Source organism: Aptenodytes forsteri, unplaced genomic scaffold (assembly GCF_000699145.1).
Source record: "Aptenodytes forsteri isolate BGI_AS27 unplaced genomic scaffold, ASM69914v1 Scaffold32, whole genome shotgun sequence".
Lineage (NCBI taxonomy): Eukaryota > Metazoa > Chordata > Aves > Sphenisciformes > Spheniscidae > Aptenodytes > Aptenodytes forsteri.
This window is the reverse complement of record NW_008795138.1, coordinates 7,636,714-7,647,665: the sequence shown is the minus strand read 5'-3', so window position 1 is coordinate 7,647,665 and position 10,952 is coordinate 7,636,714.

The window sequence follows — 10,952 nt, the reverse complement described above, 5'->3', positions numbered from 1 at the left end:
GCAGGCCTCCTGGTGTTTTTGCCTGACTTCCTCTTTGTTGGGATGCATTGCTCCTGAGGTTGGAGGAGGTGATCCTTGAATCTTAACCAGCTTTCTTGGGCCCCTCTTTCCCTCCAGGGCTTTGTCCCATGGCACTCTACCAAGCAGATCCCTGAAGAGGCCAAAGTCTGCTCTCCTGAAGTCCAGGGCAGTGAGTTTGTTGTGCGCCCTCCTCAGTGCCCTCAGGATCTTGAACTCCACCATTTCATGGTCACTGCAGCCCAGGCTGCCCTTGAGCTTCACATTCCCCACCAGCCCCTCCTTATTGGTGAGAACAATGTACAGCATAGTACCTCTCCTCGTTGGCTCCTCTACCACTTGGAGAAGGAAGTTATCATTGACGCATTCCAGGAACCTCCTGGATTGCTTATGCCCGTCCGTGTTGTCCCTCCAACAGATGTCGGGGTGGTTGAAGTCCCCCAGGAGGGGGCTTGTGAGCGTGAGGCTGCTCCTATCTGTCTATAGAAGGCCTGTCTATATTCTCTATGAAATATATATAAATATGATTGAAGAAATTAAATTTGACAAAATTGTTTAAAAAAAAATACCAACAACATTTTAACCTCATAATCTCATTTACTTCAGTGTTTGAGATGAATCAGAGGAATAAGAATGCTGTTCTTTGTAAAGCTTCAAACATTATGCATTGATCCTTGTCACTGTCCCTGCTGCTGAATATTACCTTACTCATATAAGATTCTCACAGGAATTGATGCAACTGTGTTCAGCTAAGTATAGCCTGTGTTAAAGCCACAAAAAAGAAGGTCTACCACTCCATGAGTAATGTTATACTGTTTCTCTCACACAAATCTGAGACAGCTCCTTGACTTCTGCACTACTGTATACTGTCAAGTAATGTGTAGATTTTGTTTGAAATGTAACATTTATAAGCCAAAATAAACTGTAAAGAAGTGACGAAGAGCTCTGCTAGACTGAATATTGGACTGGCAAACAGCAATCTTAAATTCCCTCCTCTTTATTTATTTGCTTAATTTGTGATTTACTTATCTGTAAAGATTTTATTATCTGTAAAGATTGGCAGTAGCAGAAAGAACTGAAGTTAAAGTGGCATGTATAGAAGAAGGAAATGAGTAATTAAGGAAAAAAAAGGAGGTTATAGAATTTCCTGACATTTCCAGAACCTGGTATATTGAAGAACTGGAAAAGAATATTATTTTTCAGAGTGTGAGATAATAGCATAATAAAACAATATGAAGAAAGATTGAAGCATTGTATCTGCTTATTCTACAATGGAGAAGAGTTATGATAATAGTCTTCAAACAAATGAAATGTTGTTGTGAAGGTGAGGGGGATAAATTGTTTTCCAAGTGTCTTGTAACTAACCTGTAGAAGTAATGGACTTAAGCTACAGTAAGGGAGATTCAGATAAGGAAAAAAAAAAGAAAAACCAAAACAGGAAAAAACCTAGAAAAATTCCTAAGTCTAGCTGATAGCTACTTCCTAACTGATACTTAACATGGGAATTAACTGCCTACAAATTCTGTAGAATAAAACCTTCTAGAAAGATAAATAAAAGTTAAATATTATTCTTGTTTCAAGAAAACTTTGAAAGCCTTTTAGCAGATGAGTACTCTGCACTAAATAAACACCTACAGAGCACCTAAAGTTCCCAATAAGAATGCTTTTTGACAAACATCAAACACACTCACTAAAAAGACTGCAGAGCAGAGTACCAGCCGTATGTTAGTTTGATGATTCCACAGCTATGGCAGCCTTGCAGTAGCACCTCTGCTCTCTGCCAAGATACATTAACCTGAGTAACCAGATAATGGCAGGACATACATCTGAAAAAAGGCTTCTAGATTTTTGCTGAAATGTCTTTGTGTGTGTGTTTGTGTTTGTGTGTGCGTGTGTGTGCATTTCCACATCTGTTGCAGCATGATACAATAGCTGGACTGAAAAGAGAACACATCCTGGAACATTATGAATAATGTGTTTTACATAAAGCAGGTGCAGTTTCATTAACTGTAAACCCTTTTTCTGCCTTCATATCTCTGCTTTACAGGTTCCTTATAGCTAAAGATTGCCAGTGCCATGCCATTGAAATAACTGCCATTTACCTACAGGTAATAAACATATTTTTGAACCATGGAATGGCTAATATAGACTGACTGTTGCCAATGTCAGGTATTCCACAGTTTTTTTTTATTTCAGCATGTGATTAAATTCAGAATTTCCAAATAATTTATACATTTAATAGCACATTTTCCACTGTGGATTCATATGTTCTCCAAGTCTTTGATAAGATAGCTAAAAATGAGGGTTACTTTTTTTGTAGTCTTACTGTATAGTCAGTGAGACCAATAAATACAACCAAAGGTGCAACCAAAAACTGTTGTTTTTTCAATCCTCATTGTGAGCTGCACAAGACAAGTTTAAGCACTGAGATATGAAAATGTGGTCTGAATCTTATCAGTTAGTAGTGGTTAACTGAGATGGTTGATGAAATTTAGGAAAAGACCTCTCATTTGTGGTAGAAGTAGCAAAGATTTCTTTCCTTCTACCATGTTCTCAAAAAAAATATATTACACCTCACATTTCAGAACAGAGAATAAAAGCTGAGTTAGTGGGATAACACATTTAGTCTAGTATTACACTAATGTCCACTGTTGCTGTAGCAGGTAACTACTCCCATAAAAGTTATGTATTATCATTAATTTACCAAACTAAGGTCAGGTTCAATTGCTGTTGAATTTAAATGTTCACAATCATTACCTTCCTTGAAATGCTGGTGCAATTTGTTTACTCATGAGTGAGATATAAAGGCTTTTATAACAGAAGATTATTACTCAAGGACAATTTTTCAGGTTTCCCAGTAAGTGGGGATTAATTTTTACATACTCTCTTGAAATTAAACCCTGAAAGTGTTTCAGCTTCACTAACTACATAAAGCCTTTGTTTATCTGTTTGTTTTTTCTTCATTTTCTTGTTGTCATGACCACCTGAAATTGTCATGTGGGGAAAAAAAGCAGTTTTTCTTTCCTGTATTTTACATCATCTTACATGCCATTAAAATTGTTTTTATCCCTTGCTTTTTTGTTCTCTGGCATTTTAGGTATAAATTCCAAGTCATTAATTTTTTGAAGAAATTAATCTGGCAAGTTAAGCATAGGTAAACCTGAACTTCAGCTTCAACTATAAAAACCCTTCTCTGTTTCTGAAATCTGGTTTTGGATAATCAGAGTGTGAGTAGTGGTATGTAATGAAACAGGAAAAAAAGCTATTGTTTAAAAGGAACAGCCTGTCTTTTTTGTAAAATATAAAACCCCTAACAACGACCCCCAGGAAATCAACCGAGTGAACAAGATAAAAAACAACAAGCAGAAAAATAAAAATAGAATTCTATAGTTTTATCCATGTGTTTCTTCATGGGCTGCTTCCTGTGAGCTGATGTAATACTCACTAAATATCACCTTATTCTCTAATAGCATCAAGGCTTTCTCTAATATTCTCTGATAGCATCAAGGCCTTCTACTTACTTGACTTTTAACAATCTCCAAGGACACAGATTCCACACCTTCTCTGGCAACTTGTTCCAATTCTTGATCACCCTCCTGGTGAAAAAGGTTTTCTGTACAGTGAGTCAGAATTTCCCAGAATTTTTCAATTTATGTCCATTGCCTCTCATCCTTCTACTGTCCACCTTGGAGAAAAGCCTGGCTCTGTCATCACTATGCTTTTCCATTAGGTAGCTACAGAAAGAAAAAAAAAAATCTCCCTTGGTCTTCTAACGGTAGAAAAAACCCCGTTATCTCAGCTGCTTCTTCTGCGTCATGGGTTCCAGCTCTCTACCAACCTCGGTTGCCCTCTGCTGGATCCCAGCATGTCAGTGGCTTTTCTGTACTGGGGAGCCCAAAGTTGTACACAGTACTCCAGATGTAGTGTCACAAGTGCCAAATAGAGGGGAATAGTCTCTTCCCTCTACCTGCTGTTTACATACTTGCTAATATGGCTCTTGGTGTGATATATAACAATATAACATACTGTGGCCAGACATAAGAATATGTCTGGTCAGAAACAAAGATACAACTCAGGCAATAAAACTCACTTTAAAAATACTGATTTCTCTCTGTTTAGAAAGCTATTAAAGTAGATTAGACAGTAATGGTCTGACAGAAAGCTGTAGGCTAAACCAGCACACTGGATAAAAGATACAGACTAAACTAGGAGAAGATTGGATGCTAGACAGGGAGAAGCTTGGACTAAGAAATAAGGAGACATAGGGAATAACATGTAGTAGAAAAATGGAATTGATGGAAGCCGGGAAGTGGAGTTTTTTCTCCTCTTAAATTGTTCCAGAATATTTTTTCTTGAATATTCTACAGCTATGGACTTCTTTGGGAACTCAGAGAGAAAGATCTAATATATTTCAGGCAGTTTGTTTTGTTAAGATGTTATGCAACATTCTAAATGAGCTGCAGTTTCATAAACTCTCAGAGATTCATGTTTAGGTAAATTGATTTGTAAGAGATAATGTAGGTGTGAATATCAATTATCATCTGCCAAAATGAAAAACAGTTGTCTCTCAACAGCTTGCGAAGACATCACTCAGCAGCACAGTTATATGAGGTCCTAGGCCTGAATTCATCCCTCTCAAATTTTAGGTATATAACCACTGGAGAACAGGAAATGCGAGGAAGTAAGAAGGGTGGGTCTACTCTGCAAGTGAAGACAAACCAGGAGCCAAAGGTGACAACAATACAGGCAGGGATCATCACCTTAACAACAAGAAAACAGTCCCATAGTATCCAAACCAGGCAAGCAGAGCAGATCCTGTGGCAGCAGCAGGTTCAATCACCAGCCTAGCGATCATGAGACAAGTCCCAAGTGATGAGGCAAGTCCAAGGTCAATCCACAAGCCTGGTTAGCAATGAAGGCCTGTCAAGGAATAGGACTGGACACATGCTTGCCTACATGTCTCAGGCAAGAACCAGGATCCTGGGCCTGAGCTCAAATGATGCTCCTGGGTCAATGCCAGAGGGAGCGTGGTGGAGGTCCCAGGTGACGCTAGCATGGGCAATTCAGGCTTATTGGTGCACTCAGGGCCCTGAGAGTAAACACCTCCAGAAGATGATTCAGCTCATCTAAGGTCTAAATCCATAGCTGGAAACACATGATTCTTTTTACTGAATGTGGAGAGGGTAAAGATTGAGTTGACTCCTTACTTAGGAATCTCACCTTAGTTCATGAAGTAAACCTGAACATGTGAATGTGCTTAACGTTATGTAAAAAAATTCAAGAAATAAAGTCAAGGAAGAATGTGGGCCTGAAGAAATCCAGATAAATGATAAAAGTAGGTGTTGCAATGACTGTGTAAAATGTAAAACTGCCACCAAGAGAACGATGGACTGTGGCCTCATTCTCTTCACAAAGATACTTCCTTCTTTACTATGATCAGAGATGAGTTTATAAACTTTGGTGTTTGGAATTCTAGCTTTGGGATAACGCTTAGGGCTTGTGGTCATGGAAGCTTATCAAATGAGAAATCACCTGCAAAACAGAGAACAGTTACTATCGCTGCTGCTGTTAGCTACATCAATTTTCTTCCTGTTTATGCAGTTATCTTAGTTTATGGGTTATTTGCCATAATAATAATAATAATAATAGTCTGAAAATAAAGTAAATCAATAAATCAGAGTCTGAAATCAAGCAAATAATAAACTGTAAACCAAATTTCTGAACTCTCAAACATATAAGTTACACGGGGCAGAGTTGAGATGGTTTGCCTAGCTAATTATTGTCAGGGCAGGCCCAAAATGAGATACAAAGACATAGGATATATATGTTTGATAACCAAGTAAAAATTCAATGAAAAAAAAAGAAGCTTTCCCTAATTAAAGGACATTTTGCAGTGTGTCTCATCTGCATTCAGCATAAGTTTTGGAAATCTCAGATTTACTTAGAAAATCATCTACATATAAGCCCTAGATTTAGCCAATAAGTTTTTAAAAGTGAATACCTTCATAAATGAGTCTTTATGACAGCATATTTTTTGAAGTTCTGGAAATACTAATGATTTACATCAGAATAACAAAAGCTAATGTAATATTCCATTTCATATAATATTATGGAATACTTGAACAATGAAAATAACTGAATAGATATAACTGTATTCTGATAACAGGTATGTTCCTGCATTATGTACAATCAAAAGCATAAATTCTAACAATTACGCTTAGTATTATCTGAGTCATTATCTCTTCTCTGTTTCCTTCTTATTTCCTGAAAACACTTAACTATATTATTTTGCTGTCCTTGCTAAGTCACTTTAAACAGATAGCCACAAATGCATTTAGTCCTTTGGATCTGGTAAGAGAGTAAACTCATGAGCAGGCCTTCTTATTACAAGGATCTATGAGTTCATGCATGTGGTGTCTGGGGAGCAGGGAGGTAAAAACAAAGAACTTTTCAGTAGGTCTTATATCGTAATATAGAAGGAGTAATAATTGGTTCTAAATGGTTGTTTTTCAATACGCAATGATATATTGATACATGAATATGAGAAATATATGTAAGAAATCCAGAAATTATTTTAAGCCAAAAATCTTTATTTGTATTATCAAATAATACTGTCTCTGAATTTTTATAGTTAATTTTTTCTTATTGCTTTGACCATAGTCATAAGCTCACTATTTTTAAATGAATATTCTTTTTTTTATGTCAGAGACAGTGGCACTAAGACAAGAACCCGATTGCTTTGTTCTTTAATTTTGCTAGAAGTTTTAAAAGGGTCAGGTTCTCCCTCTGGGTACATATCTATTATAAGAGCTCAGCATAAATGTTTAAGGGCAGTGTTTTGTTTGTTTGAAAAAACCCCTCAGTATTATTGAATATATGGCACTATTTCTGCCATCATGTAACAAGTATCACAAATAACTATAAAAGCTGTACAATGTGTGCCCAGTTATACCACAATAGAAGGCTATAATCCATTTTCAGATTCCTAGTTACGTCAAAGGAATATAAAATTAATCCTTTGATTGGAGAAGTGTTTTTTTCAGTTTCTCTTAACACATTAATTCTGTGGATGCTGCTTCAGCCCGTGAAGTCTGAAATGACCTTTTTGAGTCCTAGTTTGAATTAGTATATTAACAGAAGTAATACTGCAGTCCCAAGATTGATGATGCAGTAATTTTCCAGCCTAATCATACTGAACTTCAAACATATTCTTAACAATTCTATTGAAGCTACTCTCTTAGAAGAATTTTTGCAATGTGTGTGAATTACACATGACGGCACAACTGTTAGACAAGCGTTTGTGCAGCTCATTGGAAGGGAAATAGAGGAAGGTACTTCCCTAAGGTAAAGGCTCATGTGAACCTTGTCCCTGTCTTTGATCTTATTTAGACCTCCCATGAGCGTAAACTTACAAAAATAGAAAATCTAAACAAAATCTAACTCTTTTCCAGTCATCTTTGGCAGCTCATGACAATTATTTAAATTGCAAAGCAATAAGTAGTTAAAGTAATTGTCTCCACACATACACACGACCCACACACATCCACGAGCAACTGACACCATGCTGAAGGCTGAGCCGGCAGTGAAACTGTTGCATGTCACTCAGTATTTGGACACCTTGACCAGCTGGAGTGAGTGTTCTGATTTTCCAAGACTCTGGTGCCGGTCACACTCACTGTTGTGAGTGTGTTATCTATAGACCGTGTTTATGTGTGTCAGACAGAGAACAGAAATCATTAACAACCTGCTATACCCATCTCACTCAGACCTTAGATTTTATGTCACAGAGTGGCCTAGTTCTGTTCTTGAGGTTAGCTCACCCTAAATTTCTCTCTGTCAACAGAAAACACCATAATACATTCATTCTCTTTTGGTCATTGTAGATGACAGAATTGCTGAGGTCAGAGGGGTCCTCTGGAGATCATCTGGTCCAACCTGCTTGACCAAAGCTGGGTCAGCTAAGTTTTCAGTCCCCCTCACTGTCCACTTATTGAGTCTGTACTTCATCAGATAGTCCAATAGGATGTTATGGCAAGCCTTAATAAAATAAAGATAAATAACATTCAATGCTCTCCCCTCATGCACAGAGCCAATCAGCTTATCATAGAAGGTTATCTCATTTGTTAAGCATGATTTCTAATTCGTAAATTCATGCTGATTACTCTGTCATCTTCTTGTCCTTCATATCCTTGGAAATGGTTTCCAGGATGATTCGCTCCATCATGTTCTCAGGAATTAAGGTGAGACTGAGCAGACTGAAGTTGTCTGGATCTTTCTTCTTTCCCCTCTTGGAGGTAATAATGACATTTGCCTTATTCCAGTCCTCAGGAACCTCTTCTAATCACCATGATTTTTCAAAGAGGATCAAAAGTCAGGGATTAACAGGGGTCTTCTTTTAGAACTTAGGCGGAAAAGGGAAGTGTACAGTCATTGGAAGCAAGGACAGGTGACATGGGAGGACTACAGAGATGCTGTTCACCACTGTAGGGAGAAAATTCATGTGGCCAAAACCCAATTAGAGTTCAAGCTGGCCAGTACTGTGAAGGACAACAAAAAAGGCTTTTATAAATATGTCAACAGCAAAAGTACGATCAGAGATAACATTGATCTGTTACTTGATGAGGTCTGTCACCTCACAAATAAGGATATAGACAAAGCAAAGACTTTTAATGCCTTCTTCACCTCTGTCTTTAACACCAATGGTGGGCTCTGGGACCCGTGGAACCCTGTATTGGAAAACCATTCCTGGGGGATGATAAACTCCCAGACGACCCTGAACTTGTTTGAGACTTGCTGTTCCAGCTGGTTGCACATAAGTCTATGGGGCCTGATGGGATTCATCCCAGGATACTGAAAGAGCCGGCCAATGTTGTCATGGGACCTCTCTCCACTATTTTTCAACAATCTTTGGAGTCTGGAGATGTCCCAGTTGACTGGAAGCTCAATCTTCAAGAAGGGTGAGAAGGAAGACCCTGGTAACTACAGGCCTGTCAGTCTCACTTCAGTGTCTGGTAAAATTATGAACAAGGTTATTCTGGGAGTTATAGAAAAGCACTTGAGAGACAACACAGTCATTGGTCATAGCCAGCATGGGTTCACAAGGGGAATGTCCAGCTTAACCAACTTATTTTCCTTTTATGACAAGGTCATCCATTTAGTTGACCAAGGGAAGCCAGTAAATCTCGTGGTTTTGGATTTTAGCAAAGCTTTTGATACCATCTTTCACAGTATCCTTCTGGACAAAATGTCCAGCACACAGCTAGACAAGTCCATAATACACTGGGTGTACAATTGGCTGATGCGTCGGGCTCAAAGAGTTATAGTAAATGGGGTTACACCAGACTTGCGGCCAGTCACCAGTGGGGTTCCCCAGGGCTCAATTTTAGGGCCAGTGCTCTTTAATGTTTTTATGGATGATCTGAACACAGTAATCAAATGTACATTAAGTAAGTTTGCTGATGATACTAAACTAGGAGGAGCTGTGGACTCCCTTAAGGGTAGAGAGGCCTTACAGAGAGATCTGGATAGACGAGAGAGCTGGGCAATCACCAACCGTATGAAATTTAACAAGAGCAAGTGCCGGATACTGCACCTGGAACAGGGTAATCCTGGTTATATGTACAAACGGGGATAAGAGGATGGAAAGAAGCCCTACGGAGAGAGATCTGGGTGCTTGGGTTAATGACAAGTTGAATGTGAGTCAACAGTGTGCCCTGACAGCCAAAAGGGCCAACTGAGTCCTGGGGTACATCAAGCACAGAATAGCTAACCGGCCGAGGGAGGTGATTGTCCCACTCTGCACTGCACTGGTGCAGCCCCACCTTGAGTACAGTGTACAGTTTTGGGCACCTCAACATAAGAAGGATGTCAAACTATTGGAGTGCGTCCAAGGAGGGCAACCAAGATGGTGAAAAGTCTCGAGGGCAAGACTAACAAGGAACGGCTGAGTTCACTTGGTTTGTTCAGCTTGGAGAAGAGAAGGCTGAGGGGTGACCTCATCGCAGTCTACAACTTCTTCAAGGGAGGCAGCGGAGTGGGAGGTGCTGATCTCCTCTCTCTGGTGACCAGCAATAGGACATGAGGAAATGGAATGAAGCTGCGTCAGGGGAAGTTCAGATTAGACATTAGGAAAAGGTTCTTCACTGAGGAGGTGGTTGGTCACTGGAACAGGCTTCCCAGCAAAGTGGTCACAGCACCAATCCTGTCAGAGTTCAAGGAGCATCTCGATGATGTTCTTAGACATCTGGTTTAGTTTTAGGTAGTCCTGTGAGGAGCAGGAAGTTGGACTGGATGATCCTTATGGGTCCCTTCCAGTTTGAGATATTCTATGATTCTATGATTCTAAGAGTTGCCTCACAATGACATCAGGCAGCTTGCTCAGCACTCATGGGTGCATCCCATCAAGTCCCACGGACTTGTATATGTCCGGTTTGTTTAAATGTTTTGTAAATTGATCCTCCTCTACAAGGGTAAGTCTTCCTTGCTCCAGAACTTCACACAGATGTCATGGGCCTGTATTGCTAGTAAAAACCAAGGTGAAGAAGGCACTGAGTACCTTGACCTTTTCCATATCTTCTGCCACAAGTTTACTCATCTGTGGAACATCACTAGCAGTGGACCCACAATTTCCCTATTCTTTGGGTTTTTGCTGATCATAGAATCATAGAATCATTTAGGTTGGAAAAGACCTTCAAGATCATCAAGTCCATCTGTAAACCTAACACTTCCAAGTCCACCATTAAACTATGTCCCTAAGTGCCACATCTACATGTCTTTTAAATACCTCCAGGGATGGTGACTCAACCACTTCCCTGGGCAGCCTGTTCCAATGCTTGACAACCCTTCCGGTGAAGAAATTTTTTCCTAATATCCAATCTAAACCTCCCCTGGCACAACTTGAGGCCATTTCCTCTTGTCCTATCACTTGCTACTTG